At 38.3% G+C, this 27,680-nt stretch overlaps 1 long non-coding RNA gene across 2 annotated transcripts in view; it reads left to right on the top strand.

Annotated features, from left to right (window-relative positions):
- The window catches only part of LOC111093712, a 532,261-nt gene that overhangs the window by 467,666 nt on the left and 36,915 nt on the right, over positions 1-27,680 (top strand). The gene's annotated exons all lie outside the window — the stretch shown is intronic.

The following is a 27,680-nucleotide window of genomic DNA, read 5'->3' as shown; positions in this document are numbered from 1 at the left end:
AAAAAATGGGACCTAAAGTCAAACAAGAAATTGCCTGGAGTTGGCATTCAATCCAGACCTTTCGATTACAGGTCCACAGCAATTCACTCTATAACTCAGACCCAATAATGGCTTACATGATAAAATTAAAAATTTAAGAAAGAAAAACAAAAGCCAACACTCCTTCATTCAGCCAATCTTTCAACAAATATTTAAGGAGTGCCTGTTATGTACTCTGTGAAGGTTGAGGAGCTTATTAAAAATCTCTTCTAGAGGATCTCTGTCATGAAGGCCAGATGCATTATTGATCAATATTGATCACTCACTGGCAAGGTCATTGACTTGAAAAGATCCAGAGTAAATTAGAAACACAAAATTCTGTTAGGAAGTGATTGATAACAAGCAAAATTAAAATTGAAAAAAGGTACTGTTGCCTTTATTCACTTTAAATCTTGATATGTATTTAATCTTTATGTTTGTTTCTGATAGATACTCCAATCATTCATATAGAAAGGTCTATATATAGATCTCTCTATATATATATACATATTTAATTTAATTACAATTAATTAATATACATAGAGGTAGACATAGGTATATCCATACATATGATGTATGAATATATATGAAATTTCATAATATACATAAACATATATACACATGTGGATTATATAGATAATGAAATATTATTCAGAGTTAAAATTGAATTTAAACTTTGAAAATATAAGTGGGACAAGTCGTCCCTAGGGTCTGAGCAAATATAAGTTGCTAAATGTTTGGAGAGGACCAATACGTGACCTGATGTATTCCAAATCCTTGATGTCCTGCCAAAGACCTATGAGGTTGCCGATGGGATGTTGGGAGCGTGTGGAAAGCTGGACATGATGTTCACCTCCTCTGGCTTCCTTTCAACCCAAGTATCTTTTTCTGTCCTGAGGGTGATATTTTATTTGACAAAAGGGTCACTGCTTATTAGAAGGTTTGAAAATGACAGTTGTAGGGGATATACTAAGAAATCAAATCCAAGTGTCAGAAGTGTCACCATCGAAAACTAACAAGCATTTCCCTGACTTGTGTATATGAATAATCATCCTGTGTGCACAAGGCCCAAGGCAAGTTTTATTTTAGGAACCCTTCATATCTCATCTCTTCTCTTCCTGCCCACTCTATTCTGGACATAGAATATTTCACAGATATGCCCTTAATTGTCACATGGGTCGCAGAAAATGTTATTTTTGTTCTGTAAACGATTACAAGCCTGTTTTCAAATCTTAAAGTATTTAAGCAATTACATGCCTCCTAAATCCATACCGTCAGCAGTCTCGTGCTTTCCAGTGCAATGATTCTTTGCCTTCTACAAGGATTTGGGAAGATATTTGATTCCAACTTCCGTTCACCTCTATATTTCCTCTGTCCCCACTGCAGGTTTTCTGTCTGTCCAGGATGTTCTATTTTGTCTAAATACCCAGGAAAAGCATGATGAGATCCATATGCTTTCGTCCTCTATTCTCCTTTTCACCATCCCTTTGCAACTTTCCTCATTTCTGTTTTCCCCTTCTAATTCCATTTGCCCGGTCTGGATGCTTCATGATCTTGGACCTCCTCTTTTAGAAAGATATTTTCTGGTTGCCCAAATGCCATTAGGTTACCCCAGCCAGCATTCTCTGCTCTTTCTGGACAATGCCTTGCATAATCCTTCTCTCTGTCTCCCACCCAACAATTGCAACTGTTACCCACTGGCTTATTTATTCACCCATAATTAAATTAAACTGTTTGCCTAAAGAGAGTCAAGCCAGGAAAACTGGATAAAATAGTGAGCTAAAAAGACACGGTCTTGTCCTCAAAGAGATTTGAGTAGAGTGGGAAAGACTTTCAAGTAAACCCACCATGGCCATGCAAGTGTTATTAATAGGGTAGGAGGAAGGTGCTTTAGGGTTGGTCCTATAGCAGAGGCTCTTAGACATTGGGCATCTAGGAAGACTTCCCTGGAGGGATGCATAAGAATATAGTAAGTGAAGAAGAGAATTGCCTTGGGGGAAGGCAAAGTGTTTTAGGAAGAGGGAACATGGGAGAGAGAAAGAAAGCATCCTGTTGGAGGCACAAATAGATATTTGGTGTGTTTAGAGCTAGAGCTTAGGCAGTGATAAAACATGAAGCTATGGCCAGATCTAGGAGAATCGTGTAAAGGGTTTTAAGAGTTTGTACATTGCCTACTGTACAACAACAGGGACTATCTAAGGATTTGTTCAAACGGAGAGAAATGATGATTTGAAGTCTCAGAAAGATGACTGTGACTCTAGTGTGGAGGATTAAGTAGTGTAAGCAGGATTGGGGGCAAGTCTGAAATACACGTACATTCTCTCTCTCTTTCTCTCTCTCTCTCTCTGTCTCCGTCTCACTGTGTCTCCCCCCAACCCAGCACACAAACACACATTTTTTTTGTAGCACCAAAACAGATTAGCTTTAAAAAAATATATTTTTTTTAACAGATTAGCTTTGAGCTACAAGTTTTTAATCAAAATCTTATTACTTTAGGCAGCCCAGGTGGCTCAGCAGTTTAGCGCCACTTTCAGCCCAGGGTATGATCCTGGAGACCTGGGATCGAGTCCCATGTCGGGCTCCCTGCATGGAGCCTGCTCTTCTCCCTCTGCCTGTGTCTCTGCCTCTCTCTCTCTCTCCCTCTCTCTCTGTCTCTCATGAATAAAAAAATAAAATCTTAAAAAAAAATCTTTTTACTTTGATCTGGGGTAGTTATTATCTATATCCCTATATAGAAATAGATCAACTATAGACTTGATTCCCATAAGGAATAGTGCTCTGTTGCTTTATTACTTGTCTCAACCCTGACTACTTAGAATGTGGTCCATGAACCAGCATAATTAGCATCTCATGGGAGAATTTTAGAAATGTGAATAGCACTTCCCACCTCAGACCTACTGAATCCAAATCTGCATTTTTAACAAGTTTCCCTAATTGATTCATATGCACATTGGAGTTTGAGAAGCCTGTTCTAGAAATCTACCTCAGACTCCCCAGCCCTTAGTTCTAGCTCGATGTCTTAGAGACAGATATAAATTATTAGTAAGATTGAACTTAGGCACACGAGTAAACATTAAACTAACTTTTCACTTTGTATCTTTAAATTCAAGCAGTGCCCCCAAATGATATTTCCACATCAGTTTCCATCCCAAGGTGGAGTGACTGCAAGTTTTGGGAGGTGGATTTATCACAAGTTATATGAGTTGTGACGGAGGGTTTCACAAAGAAGGACTCTCCTCCAAATTATCTTTAGGATATTATTGGACTTCTCCCTTCCAATATTTCAACTGTCAGGCCAACTTGCACTATGATAGCCTGACGTTGCCCAAATTTAAGCCTCTGGGTCGTTGCCTTCAGTAATAGGTAAGGGGCCTCCTTTTAGTCATATTGTCTTAAAATGTTATCTTAGGCATCTATTTCATTTCTAAATTTCCGTCTAAAGTTTCTGCAGCGCCCACAAAGGGGAATCACTTTCTTTTACGTATCTTACACAATGACAGTTTAGGAGAAAGAATCACATGATAAATAAACAAGTGATGATCAATAGTCTGTTCCAGACAGCATGTTTGGGGGTTATGTTAAGCAGGCAGAGAGTCAGCCCTCTCTCCTATGTTTACAATTTCTATCCTTTAGCCTAGTCCAGAGAAAAGGGATAGCAGTAATGATGACTTCCAAGGCACTTAAGATTCTCAACCGTCAAAAAGTATTCAAGACCAGTAAGAGTTCTGGAACCATCTGGGGAGGAAAAGTAAACCTGGACCTGAAAGTGAGGAGATCTGAGTTCCGATCGTGGCCACATTACCAATTAGCTGTGACTTCACACGCATTTTTCCCAACTGGCCCTAAACGTCCTCATCTATAAAATGGAAGCAGTAGACCAGACAATCTGAATATTTTAAGATTCTACATGCATTTCATTTATCTGAAAATTGGTAATCCATATGTGCTGCATAATGATGGAAACACTTGGGAAAGCATAATGTCCAATTAACCAGCACATTGCTATTTCCCAGACATCCTGAATTAGTGGCAATGCACACTCCTGCATGCAAGCCGCCTCTCTCAATCACGCTCCTTGAAGTGGCAATTTTTTGCCAACTCTAACCACCAGTTTCTTTGACTTGTTGCTGTTTATTTTTCCCTCCAAGCTAACTAAAAGATTATACCTTTCCTGAAGCTTATGCCAGATGCTTTCATCCCTGTCATAAAATCATGAAGAAAATGTCTCTTGGAGTCAAAGTCATTGACTCCATCAGCCACATTTCCACAATACCATCCTTATGCAGGCGCTTGCTGATGTCTTTCTCTTTTAACTGCAGTCCTGAAAATGAAGCAAACTCAAAATGGCTCATTTGCCTTGTCCTCCTCTCCTCCGAGATTCCAAGGAAGGCTCCCCCTTCTTACAGGCTTATTCTTCCCGCTCCCCAACCCTGGGCCCCCAGAGAAAGACCCAAGCAGTGCACTGGCATCAAAGACTACCTTAGTCTTTCCTCTCCCTGTCACTACATCCCTTACTAATATTTCTTCTTGCTCACAATGACCCTACTTTAAATAATACTATGGAGATATAACAAAAGTCAGATTTGTTTTAGACTTGAAGTTGAGTAGAGTGGCACCGTGATTAACAAGGAGAAATCCATTTTGACGGATTCCTCTGCCCAATCTGAAACCAGAGCAATGCTATCATCTTCTTTTTTATGTATATATAAATTTATTTTTATTGGTGTTCAATTTGCCAACATATAGAATAACACCAAGTGCTTATCCCCTCAAGTGTCCCCCTCAGTGCCCGTCACCCAGTCACCCCCACCCCCCTTCCACCTCCCCTTCCACCACCCCTAGTTCGTTTCCCAGAGTTAGGAGTCTCTCATGTTCTGTCTCCCTTTCTGATATTTCCCACTCATTTTTTTTTCCTTTCCCCTTTATTCCCTTTCACTATTTTTTATATTCCCCAAATGAATGAGACCATATAATGTTTGTCCTTCTCCGATTGACTTATTTCACTCCATCTTCTAAACATCTATGGCAATCATGGCCTCAAGAGCTTTCACTGACGCAAATTTACATTGTCCCGCATGCTTTGCATGAGTGAGCCCTCTCGTTCTATCCCTAGAATTCCATGGGAGGGTATATTTATCCTTGTGGTACAGTAAGGAAACTGAGGCTGAAGAGAACGTACTATTATTTGCTTAGGGTTACCCGGCTGGTGATGGCTGAGCAGGGGCTCTGAATCTGAATTATTCTTACTTCAAGCTTCTCATCTTCCACATCAGATCTCTCCTAACATCGGTTGGTTTCTGGGGAGAAAAGCCAAATGGTGAGCCATCTAAAAGGAGCAAGTTCCCGGAGACTTGGAGTTTATCATTTAGTCTCCTGTCCCTGATTGTTCTTTTTGGGTTTCTCTCTTCATCTGTTCCTATCTATGGGCTTTAGGAGTTGAGTACATTTTATTACCTCACTCATCTTCTAGGGCAGGGTTTCCCAAATTTTGAAGTATTTACATATCTTCTGGGAAACGGGAGGCTGAGTAGCTAAGGTAGGGCTCAGTAATCTGCATTTTTTTTAAGTCACCTACATTTTAAAAGCACTTCCTCTCTCCATAGAGAAATGTTATGAAAAACACAAGAATATTCAGTCTTTTTCTGGTCTAAGTGAAGGGTAGAAAAATCCCAAGTATTGGAAAATAAACCATGGGTGAGTTTTTGTCCCCTTTTCCACGCAGCCTCTAATCTAAAATATTACCATGGATGAAGTGTTTTCCTAGACTGTCTCTTGCTCTAGAATGTTTAGGTTATCCTCTGTGACCCTGGACTCTTCTTCATTTCCCTCTGGGCTTTTCTGAAGTTAATGATGAATCTTGTCTAGTCCAGCCAGGATTGTTTCTTCTGGGTTTCAATACATTATCCTGCAGAAAGTAAATAGATATTTTGTTCTTCCCATTTTGAGTATTTCTCTAGCTTACGCAAAATGACTCTCTATATTTTATTTCCAACACTTGCTCACTGTGTGACTTGGGAAAATTATGCATTCTCTAATAGTTTCTGTGACCAGTTTACATCACAGTACAAATGAAAGACTCCCTCTAAACTTGTGCAGTGCACACCCTGTGCAACTGTCTGCGGGGGGGGGGCGGGGGGGGGACCTAAATTGAACTAGTATTTTTAAATGGTTTAGCCAAACTGTTGATATTTCCATCCTAAATATTACCTGTTCTTTAATGTTTATCCTCACCTTTGACTTTTTCTGCTTGATTTTTTTTTAAATTCTTGAAATATGTTTACTAGTCATTTGTAAAGGTTAATTCTACTTGCTGACCAAGCTTGACTCCTTCATTATGGCTCTAAGATAATGAAGCTAGTTACGAGAATGACCCTAATATTATCTAAATTGTGGATTTGCCCGAATGCATTCCTTTTCTCTTACCACAGTCTGCTTGTAACCAGTGACGTAACTTTATAGTATGGACGGTTGAGGTTAAGGGTGCAGTCTATAGCTATGAAACCATTTTTTTTTCCACTGCAAAATACTAACTAGCCTGTCCAGAAATGGAACCAACTACCTTGACCTCATTAGCACTACACTCCAAGCAGCTGAGCATTTTGCTTTCATTATTTCAATAATGTGATGATGATTATAAGATACAGCATGAGCAGTACTGAATCTAGAAATTTCATTATTCCCATTAGTCATGCAAATCAAAGGAAGTATGTAGAAGAGAGGGTGAATTCGAGTACTCACATGGAAATCATAGATTAGGAAAATAGATGTGAGCTTGGATGTGTGACATATGTATGTATGCGGTGTGGGATGAAGAGAAAGGATGGGGAAAGAGAGAAAGAGAAGCTCTGCTTTCTTTAGGCAGGAGTGAGATGTACTAAAACAGGTAATTGCAGGTGTGGAAAGATAATGGGGTAAACTACATAATTCACTTCCCTTGCTTTTTTTGCATTTTTATATCCTTTAAATACCAGTAAAGTGAATGATTTAGGAACAGCTTGACAAGAGAGGAAGAAACATTTAATCTGTTACATATTGTGTCAACTTTATTTTTTTATCTTTTTTGGACTGAAAATTTGTCAGAAACTATTGCACAGATAATTGGATGTGTGTGTGTGTGTGTGTGTGTGTGTGTGTGTGTAAGAGAGAGGGAGAGAGAGACAGAGAGAGAGAAATTCAACTTTTATGGGGAAGGCACAGATCAGGGAACCAGAAGCATAAAATGGAATAATCTGGACAAGATCCTTGCCCTCTGAAGATTCATTCTAAAGGGAGGAGTTAGACACAACATACCTAAGTAGGTGAATGCATCAATAATGCATCAAAATATCATGTCTTAATAAAACCTATGGAGCAAATTAAAAATGTAAATGCTTAGAAATGGGGGAAGAGAGGAGAAAGGTGCCAACACATAGGTCATTGTGCATTTAGGCCAGATGGTAAACTTTTCATAGGATATCATAATTTGAGAAATTACCCCAGTTTTGGAGCACATCGCAGGGCTGGCTCTAAGATTGTGGAGAAGGTATCTGTGCCCTCATGTATCTAAAAGGGATTTGAAGCTCCTTACACAAAACCAGACACCTCTAGAGCCACCCCCTGACCCGCCCACAGGCTCATCTTTCACAAGGCAAGATTTGATTACCCTTTTCCCACCCCCCACGTGGCTGGCAGCTTGCTGACCTGTCTCTGCCCAGGATGGCCCTGTTAGCTCTGTTTACAGGTGGTAGTGAGCAGGACACGCATCCCCAGAGATCGTCCACCCCCAGCGATGATTCTGGCCTCTCTTACTCCCCTCCAAGTTCCTTACCACTAGACTTGGGACTGTCTGTGTGATGTTAAGACTTCACAGTTGCCAGTTCAAGACTCTTCAAAAACCTGAGCTTCCTTCTGCCTCCATCCCCTCAACTCCAGTGACTTGTTTCCTTTCCAACTTGAGTCACCCAGCAACCCAGCTGCACATCAAGACCAGCATCAGACATGTTTCCTCTGGGACTCATTCACTCTGACTTTCATTTCCTAGCTCCTCTGATTTTCCCCGCTATCTCTACACCCTTGACCATTTCCAGTTCTCAGAATCCATGAGATTCTTTGTCTCTTTACTTAACATGGTCCCTACTGTCAGGCACTTCAGTTCTTCTTAAGCTTGTGTTCCCATGTTTTCCAATTTTTGTACCTCTGGGATCTTGTACTTGCTCCTCTGTTCTCACTGAGCACTGCAGAGAGGGTAAGGATATTGTTAGGTCTGCTAACCTTGTGTCTTAGCTCAGGCTGCTGTAACAAGATGCCATAAACCAGATGGCTTCTAAACAATAGAAATTTACTTCTCACAGTTTGGGAGGCTGGGGAGATCAAGATACCAGAAGATTCGGTGTCTAGCAAACACCTGTTTCTTGACTCATAGATGGCTGTCCTCTTGCCGTGGCTTCAGTGCTGAAAGGGGCAAGAGAGCTCTCTGGGGTCTGTTTTATAAGGGCCCTAATCCCACTCCTGAGGACTCTGCCCTCATGACTTCATTACCTCCCAAAGGCATCACCTCCCAGTAGCATCACACTGAGGAATGGGTTTCAACATATGAATTTTGGGAGGACACAAACATTCGGTCTATAACAATTCACATTATCTATCTCTAAAGATCACTGTAATCCATTTTTATATTATTCTTTTCCCTTTGATCACAGTGGCAGGGAAATTTTTTCCTCTTCTTTTTATTTTTTTCTTTTATTCTGTTTGAGAGCACAAAGCTGTTGGATTCTGAACTATTCAGTGGCCTTCCACTCCCCCCTACCCTTAAAATCTTTATGTCCTCACTGATCTTTTCTTTTCCTCTTGCTTTGGAGGCAAATTATTTTTTTCCCATTTCCAAAGTAAAATTCAACCTGTGCTCTTGGTCTAACCTTCCTGCACCCCCGACACACAAACACACAGTGCTATATTAATTTTCATTATTCTCATGAGCCCAGAAGTATGATATATTTTCCCTTATGTATAAAAACAGATTTTTTTTTAAGATTTTGTTTATTTACTTGGGAGAGAGAAAGAGAGAAGGAGAACACAAGCAGGGGAGAGGGAGAAGCAGACCCCCCGCTGAGCAGGGAGCCTGATGCAGGGCTCAGTCCCAGGACCCTGGAATCATGACCTGAGCTGAAGGTAGATGCTTAACCGACTGAGCCTCCCAGGTGCCCCTAAAAACAGATTCTATCCAATAAATAGTCTATATTAATAAGACTACAACCCTCTCTCTTCTTTCTCTCATGGACAGAATTTGTGAGATATTAGTTGCACTCTCGTTTCTTTTCTTCTCCACAGTGGCATTCAGCAACCTCTTGAAATCGCTAGTTTATCTTATGAAATCTCACCAGGCTTGAAAACATCCTATTTATTTGTTTGACTGTCCTATTTAAATATTAGGCAAGTTGCCAGGGTCCAGGTACCATTTTAGGTGCTAAGTTCATACAACCAGTACTGAGCAATCCTCACACTTATGTCCACACGGATTGGCCCAAAGAGTCCAAATCCCAAGAAATTGAACCAGAAGGGACAAGAAGAGAGTGAGATTAAGAGAAACGGTATAAAATGAGACTGAATTCAGCTGTGCCTGAAGATCTGCTCAAGACTTTTTAGTTAACCGAATCAATACATTTCCTTCTTATGTGAGTGACTTTGTGTTTGGATTCTATCATTTGCAACTGAAAGAGTCCTGAATAAAATAATATGGTTATTTGCATATATATACATATATATATATACACGTATATAAAATCTTCCCCTATGCAATCATAAGCTATTTGAGGAAAAAGATTGTTATTCGCTTGGTATCCTCCAGGATGCTTTGCACCTTGTAAGTGTCCAATAAATATTTATTGAATGGATAAATCAATTTATCAAAGAGCTTAAATTTAGATTGATACAGTCTTCAGACTTCTTTGGAATGAGCTGGATAATGAACAGCATCACATGACGGAATTCTTAAAGACATTCCCCACCTCCAAATGGGAGGACTTAGCTCTCATCCAACCCTCCACTCTTCCCCCATTGTCACTTTGTCCGCATCCCCATTCAGCTTTTGCTCAGAGAATATACCTGGATGGCTGTGCCCCTATTGTCAGCAGTGAGAATCTCAGGCTCTGGATATAACGTGACTGAAGCGGAAAAAAAAAAAAAAAAAAAATTGGCCCTTTGGTTTTCTTTCTTCTTCTTTCTTTCTTTCTTTCTTTCTTTCTTTCTTTCTTTCTTTCTTTCTTTCTTTCTTTCTTTCTTCTTTCTTTCTTTCTTTCTTTCTTTCTTTCTTTCTTTCTTTCTTTTTTCTTTTTCTTTTCTTTTCTTTTCTTTTCTTCTTTTCTGTTCTTTTCTTTTCTTTTCTTTTCTTTTCTTTCTTTTTTTTTTCATTCTTTCTTGATCCAGGTATAAGCTTCTCTTTGTAAAGAAAGTGCCGAGATACTCCATTTTAGACACATCCTAATAAACTGTAATAAGAACAAGGCATTGGGGGACATTGATTTTTAATCTGCCCCCGCCATGCACACACACCAAAGACATACCTCAAAGATGAAGAATCGAAAAGAAACACAACAGATTCGCAGGATACACATCTGCAAAGGAAGCTCACCCTGACTCACATAGTTACAGCTCTCTCTTTCTGTAACTATGAAGACAAGTGTATACAGAGGCAAATCTTTTCATTTAGGAAAAGGTCCCCTGTGCACATCTCAAGTCAGGGAAGTCAAAAGGACCAAGAGCTCTTCCCTGAAACAGACAGAATGTGGGTGGAGGCAAATAGAATGATATATTTAAACGCTTAGCAGGATGGAAATCTTAGAGAGTCAAAGCAATATCCTTATTAATTGCCAATTTTCGAGGCATTGTAGCATGGAACCACTTTCTCCTGTCTTGTTATTTGTTGAAAATATAAGAGGATTAGGATGGGGCTGGAGTGAGGGGTGTGGGGGGCAAGAAAGTCATCTATTTTTCTCTGAATGTGCATGTGTGTTTTAATTATCCCTCTTGAGATACGTCTTTGCATGGTTGTGCCTTCAATCTGTTGCTTGCAGTTTTGTTTTTGACAGCAGAGTTTATATTATCAGGGGTCGCCAGGTTTGTTTTGTGTTTTGTCTTTGGAGGGGGTGGGGGCAATTAACACGGTCATCAAGCTGTCCACATACTGTTCGCCATTTGGAAAAGGCCAAACTGCTTGCCCTTTTAAGGAGCCTAAAGTGCATGAGTTTTTCCTACTCCTGCTTCATGGGGGCAGAGCCGATGCTGCCGAGGCTAGATTGCAGGGCTCCTCTGTGATGACCACCCAGCAATTTGATATTCATAGATTTCTACTTTAAAAAAGTAACCAAGTTATAACTCCAACAAGTAACTAAGCCAGTTGAATGGCAGAGTGCACTCTTAACAAGCATTCAGCTTCCTACATCACATATATAAGTAGCAATTCTCTCTCTAATAACAAATGCTAAATATTCAACCTTCTGCATCTGCCTGTGGAGACAGAGATCTTTTTAAAACGTTGATGCACAGAAATTCCCCCAAACTCCTGCTGTGTTAAAAATTTAAATCATCCTCGATTCAAAACAGGGTGTGTTCTTAAAAAAAGCAGTGCTTTCATTCTAACATATTTCCTTGGTAATGTGGTGGAAGCAGGAAAGTGAGTTCTGTGAAATAATGCACATTATTAAATGAAAATATGTAAAAGCTTATTCAAATGTAGTTTGCTTCACTGGCAATCGCTCAAGTGTTCGTAGGATGCCAGACACATAAGATGTACAATGTCACAGAGTTGCAATGATGCAGACAAGAGAGTAAACTCATATAATAGGAAGAGTTAGGATTTAGAGATATTAGCCTGTAATGTGAAATTTTTAAGTACACATAAGTTGTGTTTTTGTTTTGCTTTTGTTCTGATTATGAAATAAGAGAAAAAAACATCCTAGAACAAAGAGGTTGGAAAACAACCCTTCAGCCCACCAACCGTCTATTACCCTTCTAAATGTGTTGGAGGATTTCATTCTAGTGTTTTTTGCTTGGACTTTTGCATTCATAAGTGCATCAAATACTTGAGATTGAATCAAGTGCTAGTTTTTTTTTTTTTTTTTTTTTTTTTTAAGAGTGTTTGTTTGTTCGTTTGTTTATGAGACAGAGAGAGAGAGAGGCTACCCATGGAAAACCTGATGCAGGACTCCATCCCAGACCACTGGGATCATAAAACTAAGCCAAAGGCAGAAGCTCAACCACTTACCCACCCAGGAGCCCCTAACTGTGACATGCCACACATTTCTGTGTCTTCCTTAAACTCTTAGCTGTTCAACCTGTTCAGCTAGAGTCTGACACCAGGTCCTCCTGTTTTTCATCCCGTTGATCCTCTAGATCAACTATTTAGAAAATACAGTGTAATGAATAACAGAACCTCATCATATCGAGGCAAGGGGGGCAGACACTTTCAGGGGAATGAAACCAGCCATCTGTGATCTCTGCCCACAGCTTTTCCTTAGTCACTTGGGTCCAAACAGAGATGGCCAAGGACCACCCGGGGCCCAGTATCTCCCACAGATGGTCACAGATAATAGATGATGACACCTGGGCTGTCTTAGTATTTGTGCCACTTGGTGTTACTTCCCATCAGGCTGGGTTCTTCGAGCCTTCACTTTCATCTTCCTCTGCTCATGGTCTGGCTTAGAGACTTTCTCCGCAGGACCTCCATATGCCTATATTTGTTTGCTCAGGCTGCCATAACCAAATACCATAGACTGGGTGGCTTAAACAACAGAAATGTATTTTCTCAGTTCTGGAGGCTAGAAACCTAGATTAAAGTGCCAGCTGATTTGGTTCCTGATGAGAGCTCTTTCCCTGGCTTATAGACGGATGCCTTCTTGCTATGTCCTCACATGGCCTGTCTTTGGTGCATATGTACAGAGAGAACGAGAGAACACTCTGTTACCTCTTCTTATAAGGTAGTGTTAAGGTTCTCCAGAGAAACAGAACCAACAGGAAGTATATCCATATTTATGTTTATTCAACATTTATATCTATATCCACATCTATGTATTTATATTCAGTCCATAACAATATCTTTCCCATAGTATTATATTCTTCCCTGATTTAAGGAGATGGATTTGGGGAAAGTATGTGGGAGCATTGGACAAGCGGGCAGGGAAAATATAGCAAGAGAACAAGTAAAGAGCTAATTTCATAAATGATGGAAGATGAATTACCAGTGACTAAAGAGATAAGAGGCAATAAATTGAAGAAACTTTGTTTGCTAGCCATATGGTGTGAGCTGTGGAACCAGTAAGATGAATAAGTAGCACAGTCAATAACTACAAAGACAGAAACTACATTAAAAAAAAATCAATTTCTAGTGATCTAGACTTCGTTTGCAATGGCCTATGGCTTGAGTGTAAAATAGTTGATGATAATATTAGGTGGGACACATTGAACCATTAGACAGTAGAGAGCAATTGTTAGAAAAGTTATTCTTGTTGTATTAACAATGGAAAATTGGCCTTGATAAAGTTGAAGGTATTTGCTGGAGAGATATTGTAGGGATTAATTAAGGATAAATGGCCACATGAACAAAGGAAAGTTTATAGTGATTAAAACTGCTTTTTCTCAGGAAGACAGTTTGATGTATAAATTTTATAACTTAAACTTGCTCAATAGAGACTATGAGGTGGAATTATAGGTACAGAGGTGAGAAAAGATTAGGAGTCTAGGGGCCATTTCCAGCGCCTATGATCACACCTCACCTGTAATCTCTTCTTGCACTTACAGCTTCTTAAGCTATATTTGGCTAGACCATTTGAAAATGTCAACCAAAACAGGGCATGGCTATATTAGCTGGTTTGAAAGATTGCTTTAGACACAATAAAAACTCTCTCAGAAGGATTTTACAAAAAAAGATTTCTCCTCAGAAATTACAAGTATTTTTCCCATGGGGAAATCCGGATCTCAAAAATAAGTTTATATTAGAAACTTTCCTAACTAAAATATATAACTGTGAAGTTGTATGAACATTTTCTAACACAAGGCTATTAAAAGATAAAATGAAATGTTTGACACACTAAAGGATTAAAATAAGTTTCTTTGTTAGTTTATATGGGATCTGGTTATCAGACTCTAGTAGGATGAAATGACCTCAACACTGAAACTGTGGCAGAGCCTGCTAGCTGTCCTCAATTTCTCTTCCCTCTATCCTTAGTATTAAAATCTTTGCCTTTAGCATTATTCCATTTTGTAACCACACCTTCTCCACAAGGCTGTCATGACCCAGCAACTAAATATGATCAGTAAAAGGTAAGCCAGAAAGTCATAGCGACCTGTGGCCATCCCTTAAAAGGCAGCTTGTGCGTTTTCCTTTGGCCTGTGACCCTTCCTTTAGATCCCCTTTCCTCCTTCCTGTGGATTGGAATGTGAGTTCATCGGATGGTAGTGACCGTATTGGACTATGATGAAACCTTGAAAATGGACCACACACAATTGAGCGGTAGGATAGAAGGACCTTAGACAGGATCTTGGGGATCAGTTTCCTTACCAGCCTAAAGTACCTCCACACTCTTATATGACAAGGAAATAAGCTTCTATTCTATTTACATCTTTTTGACTCAGCATGGAGACCAGTACTAACTGACACACCAGGCTCCATCAAAAAACTGAGCTATCATTTTCTCCATCTTCTAAAACTATAAGACTGATAGAGTTGAGAGCTTATCACAAATCAGTGATGAGCTAGAAACAGAAGGCTACTGCCCACCTGAACCTGGATAGAAAAACAAAACAAAACAACAACAACAACAACAAAATGTAACTTTTGTTATCTGCCCCCTGGATCAGAAATAGTTTGTATCAGACAACTAAGTAGTTCCTGGAAATAAACAGATGCTAGTTCAGGCAGCTAAATGCTCTCCTTTTCTCTTAGGACTTTATATCTGTCCCTCCTGCTGCATCCAGTTTGAGACTGTATCTTCCAGGAAATAAACATATGAGGTCCGTTAGAAGACAAGCTGTAATGCACTGTATTTTTGGATATGTAGTTACCTCAAGTAAAGTGCTAGGTTTGAGAGTGGTGCAGAGGCAAGGAAAGAAAAAGAAAGGGAGGGAGGGAGGGAGGGAGGGAGGGAAGGAAGGAAGGAAGGAAGGAAGGAAGGAAGGAAGGAAGGAAGGAAGGAAGGAAGGAAGGAAAGAAAGAAGGGAGGGAGGGAGGGAGGGAGGAAGGGAAGAAGGAAGGAGAAAAAAAGAAAAGAAAAAAGAAAAGAAAGAGGAAGGAAGGAAGGAAGGAAGGAAGAATGGATCAGCAGATGCTGGGGACTCTAGTTTTGCCATGTACTTCATCTGTTCTTCGTATCAGATAATCAGACACTTGAGATAAGATACTATCCTGTTTCAATCCGGTAGAGCTACATAAAAAAAAAAAAGGATTAAAAGACATCAGGAATGAGACTAAGGGTCATGGATATCAACTTACTACCTGTCAATGAAACTAAAAAGATTTGACCAGCACCCAAGAGAACAGAGAGTAAGGACAAGGGCAATCTACACACCATATGTGTTAATAAACACTAAACCTGAATCAATTTCCCCTCCATCTGAGGTTGACTAAATAGACATACAAAGAGATTAAAGAAAAGAAGACACAGTCTAGGGAATAATAGAAACTTGAGGGAGAAAATATTAGCTTGAGACAAAAGAAGAGTAGACCTGTAATAGCCACTAATGATAGGCACAGAGTCAACTTGAGAAAATTACTTGTTCCTTCAATAGTACACAAGAGCATGTTGTCTTTGGTGGGAGTGGGGGGAGGCAATTTGAAGAGAATAGGTTGAGAGAAAAAGGCTATTTGAGAAAAATTGATGGAGAACTTGAGGATTGATTGTAGAGAAACTTACAAAAGTTGGAATAAAAAATCTGAACTGGGTATTTGAAATAAGTTAGTAAAAGGTCAAGTTAATAATATGGTAATTTAACTTGAGAAACTCTCATGTAATGTACTTAACAAAGTAGAAGAAACAGAAATTTGGGGTGGGGGAAGGAAATGTGTCAAAGATCCAAAGATAAAGACAGCAGAGTATGCTATCTCTTACCTAGACTAATAATTAAGTGTGTTCATTAGGAAAAAACAAAACAAAAAACTAAAAAAAGTTTGAACAGAGGCAATGATTAAAGACATAATTAGGATAAACTTTTGTCTTATTTGAAATAAATAAGACACACAAAATAACTTTCCTTTGAAAGGAAACCTTAAAAATAACTTGAGAAAACAGATCCAAAGTGATTGCCATGATACATCAAAATCAGTCAAAAGGTATTCTTGTCTAGAAATATACTGAAAAGATTGGTAAGTTACAAAACTAAGAAAAAATACATTTTATGAATGGCCAGATAGCAGGAGTGCTGATTGCTAACTGCCTACCCTACAACACCAAAGGCCAGGCCAATAGACAACAAAACGATGTCCACAACAGAACTAGTGGGAAATAACATTTTGGGATGTATTTATTCCTTCACAGATTTTTTTTTTCCTTGTGAAGAATTCTTAAAAAGGTATTCTTAAATATTCAATGGCTTATAAAATATAATGTCTACATATCAATTTAAACCACTTTAAAATATATAATAGCTGATCAAGAGATACAATAAAATTAAGAAATCCATTATGGGGAAGTCACATGTAAAATAGACTGGTAGAGAACACCAAAAACATTTCAAGACAGAGTTAGATAATTACACTAAATTATGCTGCAAAACTGAAATCAAACATCAAAAATAATTATTGAATTAAAAGGAGTGTGATATAAAATCATAGTTTAATAAAACACAGTATTCCACATCTAAAACTTGGAGTTATAGAAAGAACAAGAAATAGAATGGCACAGAGCAAATTTTGAAATGCCTAATTTTACAATACAGTGATTCCAGAACATTATTTTAATGTTAACCTATTAACATAGATAATTTGAGAAATATGGATTACTGTAATGAATGTATAAAAACATGCATGGGACTAATGCAACTTCAGGATAGTAGGATAGTAGTACTCTTTGGAGTGTGCACTTGGGCTTTGGTTTATCTATAATGTTTTATTTCTTTAAGAGAAAGATCTGAAACAAGAAACTGTTAACATCTATCAAATTTATAACATTGGTGTCTATTGTTGGTTATATTATTTTCTGTAGTTTTCTATGTTGGCAATATTGTACATTTTAAGAGATTACTTTGGGCTGCTTAAAGGTAACCACTAAGGAGAACTTAAAATGTGTACTGGTACATCAACCACAGAAGAGAAGAACAAATTATGTATGTGCAAGGATGTTTAATGTGGGAAAATACAGAAAATACGGAATGAATCAGAAAAATACTCAAAATGTCAAAAGTAAGACTATGGATCCATTGTGAGGGCTGCTATAAATTGTTTCAACCTTTCTACTAAATAACCAATAATAATGATAATGATATAGAATATGTATTCTTAGTATGTACCTGGCACTATGCTGTATGCGATCCTACATTCCTTAAATGTTTTATGCCCATTAATCCTCATGACAACTTTATGAATCAAGTATTATTATCTGAAAGTCTCATAGATTGAATTGGTAAAAATAGCTCAACCAAAAGACATCATGTTAAAAAGACAAAAAACGTAAAGATGTTCAGTGTTTTTGTCTTACAAACCACAAGAAAAAGAAAACCCAGATCATTAAATGTTAACATTAGACAAGATAGAATTAAAGACAAAAATCATTAAGTGCTATCTAGAGATTAATTTTATATTCAAAAAGGGAGATTCCATAATGTATATATAAGAATTTTAAGACTTTATATAAGCAAATAGGCTAACATTTAAGTAGTTGAACAAAATTATTAGAAGTGCAAGGGAAATTACTTTCAAATGCAGTGTCTTCATACATTTCTGGATCAAGGAGATAAAAAGAAAATAATGACGTAGAGAAATATTGATCAACTTACAATTTATAAATGAGATTATTGTGTCCTCAGAAATCCTTGGAAATTATGCAAACTATTGCATGTATGTATATGTGACTGAATTTTATATATATATAAATCACATATAATATATGTGAAGTAATGTGGTACTTTCATCAAATCCTCAAAGGAGATCCATAACTCTCCCAGAATGTGTTTGTGTATATGTGCATATCTTTGTCCTCTATAATAGGAGACCACACTGAAAAAAAATAATTCATGAAATATTGAATGAAAATTGTTATAAAGTCCTAAGTGAAAAATGTCTAGAGTTATTCATGAAATTACTTTTGTGATATCTGGCTCTTACTGGGTTTCACATCCTATGATAATAGTGGTCAGAAATGTCTTACTTTGTGATACTCCACTCAGTACAATAGATGGCATATAGAATAGGCTCAGTAAATATCAATTGAATTGATTGACCAAGTAAGCCATTACCTCGGAGAAGTTAATGTTTTGTCAATGAATTAGCTCCCCAAATAGTTCTAGATCCAGACAGTTTTATAGGTAAATTCTAACAAACTTCAATGATCAGTTGCTTATAAACTTTGAACTTTTTCATAGTATGGAAAAACAACTAAAACAAGAAATGAAACTTCTCAGCTTCAAAAATATTAAACTCAGAAACTGAGACTTGAGCAAAACAGCTATAAAAATATAATACACTTACGTCACCTATATGTGTGTGTATGTGTGAGTACATATATACATATCTAATAGACATGAATGTTATCCAATTGATTCAGTAATGTATGAAAAGTATACCATAACGATATAACAAGATTTAGAACATTTATATATAAGATTTAATTCAGGAATACAACTGTGGTTTGATATGAAAAGCTCTACTCAATTATCTTCCATTTTTCTCTTCCATTCTTTTTCCATTATTAGGAAATATCAATACATCAAACAAAAAGCATGATCCTTTTGGTAGATGCCAAAAGCATAATTTGATTAAAATTTTATATGCATAATATGGACAATATTAAAATCTTAGTATATTAGTAAAATAAAGATGTTCTTTCAACCTGATAAAGAATAAGCATCTAAAACCTGCATCAGTGTATTTCATATTTAAAAGGTTTAATACACACAAAAAAATAAAAATAAAAAAATAAAAGGTTTAACACTAGAAATGCCAGGAGTATAACCATTAAAATCAGGATCAAGTCAAGAACTCTATATCTATTGAAAGTAAGCTAGATTGGCTGTTGACATACACACTTGGAAACAAGAAGAATTTCAACAAGACAAAAAGTAATATGTTAGAGATAAAATAATTTTTTAAAAACTCTGGATCAGGGATCCCTGGGTGGCGCAGCAGTTTAGCACCTGTCTTTGGCCCAGGGCGCGATCCTGGAGACCCGGGATCGAATCCCATGTCAGGCTCCTGGTGCATGGAGCCTGCTTCTCCCTCTGCCTGTGTCTCTGCCTCTCTCTCTCTCTCTCTCTCTCTCTCTCTCGACTATCATAAATAAATAAAAATTTTAAAAACATTAAAAAAAAAAACAAAAAAAACTCTAGATCAGGATGGGGTACCCAAGTGGCTCAGTTGGTTGAACATCTGAGCCTGAATATCATCAGTTCAGGTCATGATCTCATGGTCCCGGGATAGAGCCCTGCTTCACATTCTCTCTCTCTCCCTCTGCCTCTGTGCCTTCCTCCACTTGTGGGCACACTCTTCCCCAACTCTCCCTCTCTGAAATAAATACATAAATCTTTTAAAATATTCTAGATCAGGGCAAAAAACAAGTTTAATTTCATATGACAGTTCTGCAGTAAAGCTGTAACAATAAGCCTTATGCACTAAATATCAAAAACTGCAAGAAGTCAACAAGTTACTAGATACAAAAATGAATAGACAAAACTTAATAGATTTTCAATTAACCTGTCAAAGATTGTAAGAGGGAATAGATCCAATAAAGAATAAAAATATATAAACTATCTAGACTAAGAAATCTGTGAGACAGAACTGAAGACAAATAGAAATTCAGAATATAAATTTCTTTCCGTATTATTTTATAGGCTTAATATAATTTCAAGTAAATGGGCAGTTACATTTGAATGTGGTGCCCTTTAAACCTCTCATTCCTTTTGAGAAATGCATTCTAATAAAATAATCACAACTATAGTAGAGGATTCAGAAAACAGATTATTTATCTTTTATTCACTCCTTAAAAAGAGTTATAAACAACCAAATTCCCCACAATAGCAATATAGAGAAAATGTGCACAATCATATGGCAAAATATACAGAGCCCTGTTTATGAAGAACAGAAAGCAAGACAGTGCTCAAAAGCTATTTAAAATAGAAAGGAGTGCATCACCCTTTATATTCTATTTTAATTCTAGAAATTTTTAAAAGATAGGGTTTTTTAAAAGATTTTATTTTTGAGGAATCTTTATACCCAATTTGGGGCCCAAACTCAGAACCCCGAGATTAGATAGCTTGCTTCACCTACTGAGCCAGCCAGGCACCCCTAAAAGATATTGGTTTTTATATATTTACATAATTGTGTGAAATATAAGCCAAGATTCATTAATATGTGAGAGATGCATATCTAAGAGGCTAAATAATACACCGAATTTACTTTCTGTATACACTGATTTTTGTTTGGTCTTGGTTTTTTTGTTTGCTTTTTAAACACTAGATATACATTTCACATTTGGGAAAAAGATAATGGATTCATATATTGTAGTTGAAATTTATTTGGTACCTTTGCCATGTGATTTTCCCCCCACTTTGGGCCAGGTTTAAATAGAGATCTCTAATATATTTTTAAAAGATTTTTGGAAGGCAGACTAGAAATTGAAGATAGGTTTAGAAGTGATTCTTATAAGAGGGACAAATTGACATGGTCTTTTTATCAACAAAGAATAAGAAGCAGAAACAAAAAAAAATGAAGACTAGCTTCAACAAAGGAAAAAGAACAGTCAGTGTCTTATTTAAAAACCTGAAAAATTTGAAAGCATAATTGTCTCCATAAGAGTTCAGATGCTGATATTATACATTAAAGCAATTTAGGAATGTTTATACCAATATTCGCCAGGCTTATAAACCAATTTAGCATTGTCTTATATTCAGATTGCATGGAAAATAAGTTTTCCATCTTTAAGAATATAAAAACTAGGGCGAGTAATAGATTGAGAGTTTTATGCTTATGAGCATAAACTGTGATTGTTTACTGTGCTTTAACAATGATGAAATCACTAAAGGCTTCATAGCAAGACCCAAAACCCTGGGGAAGCCATTAAGAATTCAATATTAACAGTTCATGGAGGAAAATGGATTCCACTTACTAAAATGATTTTAAAATGTTTTCTATAAAATGCAAATATTGCAGCTCTGTGAAGTTGGACATTTTAAATAGGTTTTATTTGAATCTTTGTTCTTACATAAGGGCTATGTGTTCTTCTCAGTGGAATCCAAAGATTATAATGTCTAGTTAATGGTAGGCATGGAATAAAGTTTGGATAAGTATAGAAAGAAGGAGTTTCTTAAAGCTGAAAGGAGGCAGGCCATCAAAGCCACTTCCAGACATCCTAGAATTGCCTGATAGTTTCTGGCACCAAAAAGTATGCAACAGATAGTGCTTTGGTCCAAATTGGAACATCTCTGATTCTCCACCCAGCACCATATCTCCTTCAATGTTTTATTCTGTCCAGATATTGTAATGCCCCCAGGCAAACAGAAGTTAGTTTAACCTTGACTGAGCCCAATTTTTGCATTTATCCTCCAGAATTCTCTACGTGTACCCTCAGGGGGTGGGGAAACAAAGGAACAAACGAGAAAGGTGGAAAACTAACAAGTGATAAAAGGAAAGACGGGCACTTTCATCTGGGAATAATTAATCCATGCTTAGAAAAGACCAGCAAATGTTGCTTTGCTTCATTTGATTTTTATTCACTTCATAACGACAGTTAAGCGAGGAAAGTGCCAGGTCCTGAAATTGCTCTCGGCTTAGGTTTTGGGGAGCGTTCCTTTTTTTTTTTTTTTTTTTTGCGAACAGCTTGTCAGAGCAGCACAGAAATGGAGAGCTTGGTTTTCGGGGATGGGGAAAAAAGCAGCATTCAGGCACAGACTGGTGATTTCTGGGCTGGTGTGCATTGCTGTCTTTGTGTTTGTATTCATTCTTAACTAAAGCTAAGTGGAGATCTGTCTGGAAAATAGTCCCCTTTTCCCTTTGGTTTTGAATTTTGTCCATTATCCAGAATTTTCTAGTTCTTGCTTAGAGTAAACATAATGTTGGACAACCTGGAAAAGCCTCTACTGTGCAGCAGTTTACCGAGGGATAAACAGGAAAGAAATAAGGGGTCATTCTGTTTCCTCTCTGGCTGTGCCTCTCTCAGTTTGTCCGTGTGTCTGTCTTTCTGCTTAGTTCAATGTGCTGGTGGGCAGGTGTGCATCTGTCTTTGTCTTTCATCCTGGTGTCTTTTTCTCCAGAAACCCCCACTCCCATCACTTGCCCCCTCGTGATGAAGGTAGAAAGGTGGATTTACATCAGATTCCAGATTCCCTGCATTATGCCTGGCTTGTATCCGCTCTGGAAGCCTCCCTCACAGTTGGTGAATGAGACCCCACACAGACCTGGAATAACCTGACATTCTGACCCCATAGATTCCCTCAGGCACCTTGAGCCTTGCTGCAGAGCTTAGTGTTCCAGAACATTACATTCCACAGGACAGACAGGACAGGCCAAGGACATGAGCATTGATTTTCAATGGTAACATGCCAGTGCAGTCACCTCTGTGTTATCCTGTGTCCTATTCTGTGTCAGGGCCAGAGAAGAAAAAGAAAAAAAAAAAAAAAATTGGACTTGGCGTGGTGGGTGGGGAGGAGTAGATGGGTGGGAGTTTAAAAGCTTTTCTCTTTTAATTTAACCCCTGGGAAGGAAAAATAAATTATGTAGACTTATGTCACATCAAAAAAGAAACAAGATTAAAATAATCTGGTATGAATATTCATACGTGGTTTGACAGAGGGCTGGAGCGAGAGGCGTGAGGGCTGCTTATTGCTAACAGAGATCTCTTTCGGAGAATTGCATTTTAAAGGAATTTGCGATTAGATCTGTTGGCCAAAACTGTGGGAGACTTTTTGTTGTTGTTTCTCTTTTTCTTTAATCTTGGCATTTTGGCTGCCCAGCCTCCTGCAGACATGCATTTCTCTCTAATCACAACAATCCCAGGTGGTTTGCCTCTCTCACACCAGGCCCTTAGAGGCTGGCTCACTGCAGAGGGGGAAGCAACCCATCGTCCTGACAACCAATTATCCTTTGTGTGGCAGCCTCTCGGTCCACACGGTGAAAATGATGCTGCACCTATTATTAATTATGCCTCCATCTCTAGTGTTTAAAGAAGAACCATGGCATTCTGTTGGGCCACATCATTTTCCCCACTGCAAGAATGCTTTCTTCCCTAAAACTCTCCCACTTTCACCTTCTAAAAGCCCCGTCCAGCTGAATTCTCTGAGATGATAGAATGTTCCCTATCTTCCCTGTCCAGCATACAGATGGCTAATGGCCACTAGATCACATTCAGAAAGCTGAGTGTGACCCCCTGATGATGTTGGCAGGGAGTTCCAAAGTACAGAACTGTTCCAGAACCCAAAACTGTCAAGCAACTTGTGTGTGTAAACCTGCACACATAGACACACATGCTTTTATTCTGTAAGAACACTTTCCTTTAGCTTTTCGAATCATTCTAACGGATTCATCATCATTTGTCATTAAATCTCAGCCTCTCTCATCAGCCATTAGAGTTGCAGAGGACTCAGGAAGATAAAATGTGACATTATTTTTAACTTCACCCTACTGTTCTCCAAATAGCTAGCGCGCAGGTACCGGGAAGCAGAATTACACTTCATAGCAAAATGATGTGCATCAACAGGAACAGTCATTTCTGATGTGAATTTTTCATGGGGATATTTAATAAGCCTGAGCCAACCACCTTTCTATTCTTTAGCTACTATTACCAACGTTTAAAATGAAGTTAAGCCGATAAAATTGCCATCGTTGCTTACATAGAAGTCAATCTATGCGTAATGAAAAGGGTTAAGGTATTCTTAAGCTGTATAACACAGAAAGAAATCATTCAAGTCAGCCTGATTGGTGAAATGAAGCTAAGTTGCTCCTTCAAGTTTAGTTTATTGTAATAAAATAATGGCAATTATTATCATTACTGCTACTACTACTTATTGAGTATCTGTCATAGCCGGGGGAGGCCTTAAGAGTTTAACTTCATATATGTTCCTCACAGTAAGCCTAAGAGAGGAGTACAATTGTTATACCCATTATATATACAAAGGAGGCACAGAGAAGTTAAGTAACTTCCCCAAAGTTGACCAAAGTTGGCGTTCAGACGTAGGCAGGCTAACCACAGGGCCTGAGCTCATAATTAGGATTTAGTCCATTCTATGCGTGGAAAAAGCAACAAACCAGATCACTAAAATGTTCAGGTTTCAACTGCAGATAAACAGCAGCTTCAGCAGAAAAATTTTGGGGACATGGTTATATTAGTTTTTACTGTATTAATGGCTTCAAACAATTAAGACCCACACTTGCAACTACAATAGTACACTTACTAACCAGAGTAATGAGTTGGCTGGAAGCAGCAGTCAAAGAAATTCTGTAAGGTAAACCGGTCTTCTCTTGATAATAGTTATGTTAGTATTCATCCAAGATTTTTAAAGTATATGTCGAGAAAAAATTGCATTGTATTTCTGCATTTCTGTAATACTATTACAAAGAATGCACCAACTTCCCTGTCCTCTGGCATTGGTATTCCGTTGACTTGGAAAGTCTGTTGCGGTAAGAACATTTAATATCACATCTACCTTTGCAGTCGATTTTTTAAAAAATATATTTATTTATTTGAGAGAGTAAACATGAGCAGGGTGGGAGGTAGGAGCAGAGGGAGAGGGAGAAACAGACATTCCGCTGAGCAGGGAGCCCAGCATGGGGCTCGATCCCAGGACCCTCAGATCATGACCTGAGCCAAAGGCAGACACTTGGCCAACTAAGCCATCCAGGTGCCCCTGTAATAGATTTTTAGGTACACAATGCAGTATTGTTAACTCACAGTGTTATACAGTGGGTGTCTAGAACTTAATTATCTTGCAGAGTTGAAACTTTACACCCTTTGAACAGCAGCAGCTCTCTGTTGTGCCCAAGATTGTGAATCCGAGAAACCACCAAGGAGCTGACACCGATGCAAGTGCATGAGGGTTTATTAGCCAGCTCGAGCTTAGGTCCAACTATACCCGACACAGCGGAGCAGGGATTTGGACCCCGAAGTGGGTTACAGCTGTTTTTTTTTTTTATAGGCTGGTCTAGGGGATTTGCAGAAGGGGTGGAGGAATTTCTCAAGTTCTGTTTACATTCTGATGTGGGGCTTTCAAGGGCATTGAGCTCTGTTCTCATTCTAATATGGGAATTTCTACCAGATTTCTACCAGAATTTCTACAGAGCTGGGCTCTGTTGTCTTTCTGATATGGGATTCCCTGCCAGAACATTGAGGACAGTCTGCAGTATTTCCCGTAAAGTTCAGCTCTTATTCACAGGGGCCTAAGATGGCTGTACTTGTGCTAATGCTAAACTTTAGGTGGGATGGCCTTAATTTTTCTTGGCCTCCACACTCTCCATTTCCCTCTCACAACAGCCCCTGGCACCACGGCAGGGTTTCTTTCTTTTTTAAAGCTGCATAATATTCTATTGTATGTATGCACCACATTTTCTTTATCATCTTTTTCATCTCTCAATGGGCATTTGGATTGTTTCCATATCTTAGCTATTATAAGTACTACAGTGGTCACAGGAAGTCTTTGACTGACTAATCTGTTTCCCTCTTTTCCTTTTCATTGAACCTTCTTTCCTATAACATTTCCTGCAACTGCCTAACAATTTGTATGACCTGGTTAAAATGGCCACTTCTGACCCCAAGCTCAGAGGTTGCCTTTTTCAGCTAACATGGTGGGTGCTCTTTTGACTCTGGTTTGTATCTTCTCTACCCTCTGTTCATCCCACCTATCCTGGGTAGGCCTTTGAAGAGAGGCTGCCGGAATGAACTTGTTATTGGAAAACTTAGATTATATGCAGTTAAAGGGTATGGCACTGGGAGTGATTCAGGGTAACAATTTCAATTCTTCCTTTTCCAGCCTAAAACAGGGAAATATCAGAGTTTAATTGACCTCAAGGATCATCCTGAATTTCTTTTGCCAGGATTAGTCAGCTGTTTAAACGCTTTCGAAGACAGAGAAAACTTGATACCGCATTAAGATGACTTTGTATTTCATCGACACTCATCATTAGAATGCTCTTTCTTAAATAAAATATTAATTTTTTAACTATTACAAGTTGAATCTAATTCTGACCTTTAGGGACGCTTGGGTGGCTCAGCGATCGAGTGTCTGCCTTCGGCTCAGGTCGTGATCCCAAGGTCCAGGACTGAGTCCCACATCAGGCTCCCTGCATGGAACCTGAGTCTCACTCTGCCTACATCTCTGCTTCTCTCTCTCTGTGTCACTCATGAATAAATAAATACAATCTTTAAAAAAAAAATTCTGATCTTTAAGGTTAAATGTAAGTCTAATATGTTTCTTACATGACAGTTTATCAAATACTTGCAAACAGTTCTGGTATATCCCTTCGTTCTTCTCTATGCTTATTTTTTTTTCTTATCAGATGTTCCTCATCTTCAGGATGTCTGTTCACTTCACTTTCTTAAACTATCTCTCCTGACTTAACTCAGATGATAAATGTTTCATTTGCTGCCTAGAAACAAATGTACGATGCAGCAACATTTGATTAGCCAGAGTAGAGAGGGAAGACTTTTTCTTCTGTCCTGAATGTTATCTCTAATAATGAGTCTTCAGATCAACTGTATGAGCATTCATATGACTTTTGGAAATCCTCCTGAGTGTCTCTATCAGTTCCCCCATCATTAAAATTCTGATAGCCATCTGGGTGTCAGAAAACTAAAAATACCATTAGTGGCGGTGTTTCTTTTGTTATCATCAACGTTCCTAAAGTTTCTCAGTCTTTGACTATTGGCTCCTTATTGAGGTCTAAATATTTTATTGACATGGGTTACAGTCTTTTTGTGTTCTGGTTCAGAGGAGAAGTCCTAGAACCAGCTCTACCATTTCCTGGTTAAGTGAATAAGCAAGTCGCTTAAGCTCTTTAAGTTTCTGTTTTTTTCATCTGCAAAGTAGGGTAGTGATTACATCTACTTTATAAGGTTGTTAGAATCAAATGAAATAGTATTTGGAGTACCCAGTGCAGTGCTCATGTTAGCAATCATTAAGCTGTGAACTCATTTGAAGTCCTCATAGAAGAAGCACGAGTCAGATATCTAATCACTGCAATTTGTATTATGACTTTACTTTTTGCGCAAAATGAGATCCAAAGAATTGAAACAAAACAAAACACAGTTGAGGAATTCTTTGAGGCCCATGTTGTAGCTAATAGCTTATCATGGTGTGTGCAGCCAAAAAAGGTCTTCTGTAAGACCAGTATAAGGACTATCAGAAGACAGTATCCTTGTCTTTGAGTTGACTTCATGGCCCTTTGTCTAATACCTCAGTTACCACTTTCCCTGTTCCGGTTTTCCAAGAAAGGAAATTAGCCCCACATGCCAAATTCCAGCTACGGTAATAAGGTCCCATACCAGGTGGGATCACTGGGG

The sequence above is a fragment of the Canis lupus genome, chromosome 33 (genome assembly GCF_011100685.1).
Source record: "Canis lupus familiaris isolate Mischka breed German Shepherd chromosome 33, alternate assembly UU_Cfam_GSD_1.0, whole genome shotgun sequence".
Taxonomy (NCBI): domain Eukaryota; kingdom Metazoa; phylum Chordata; class Mammalia; order Carnivora; family Canidae; genus Canis; species Canis lupus.
The sequence above is the reverse complement of the archived record's forward strand: the minus strand, read 5'-3'. Positions and strand labels throughout refer to the sequence as shown.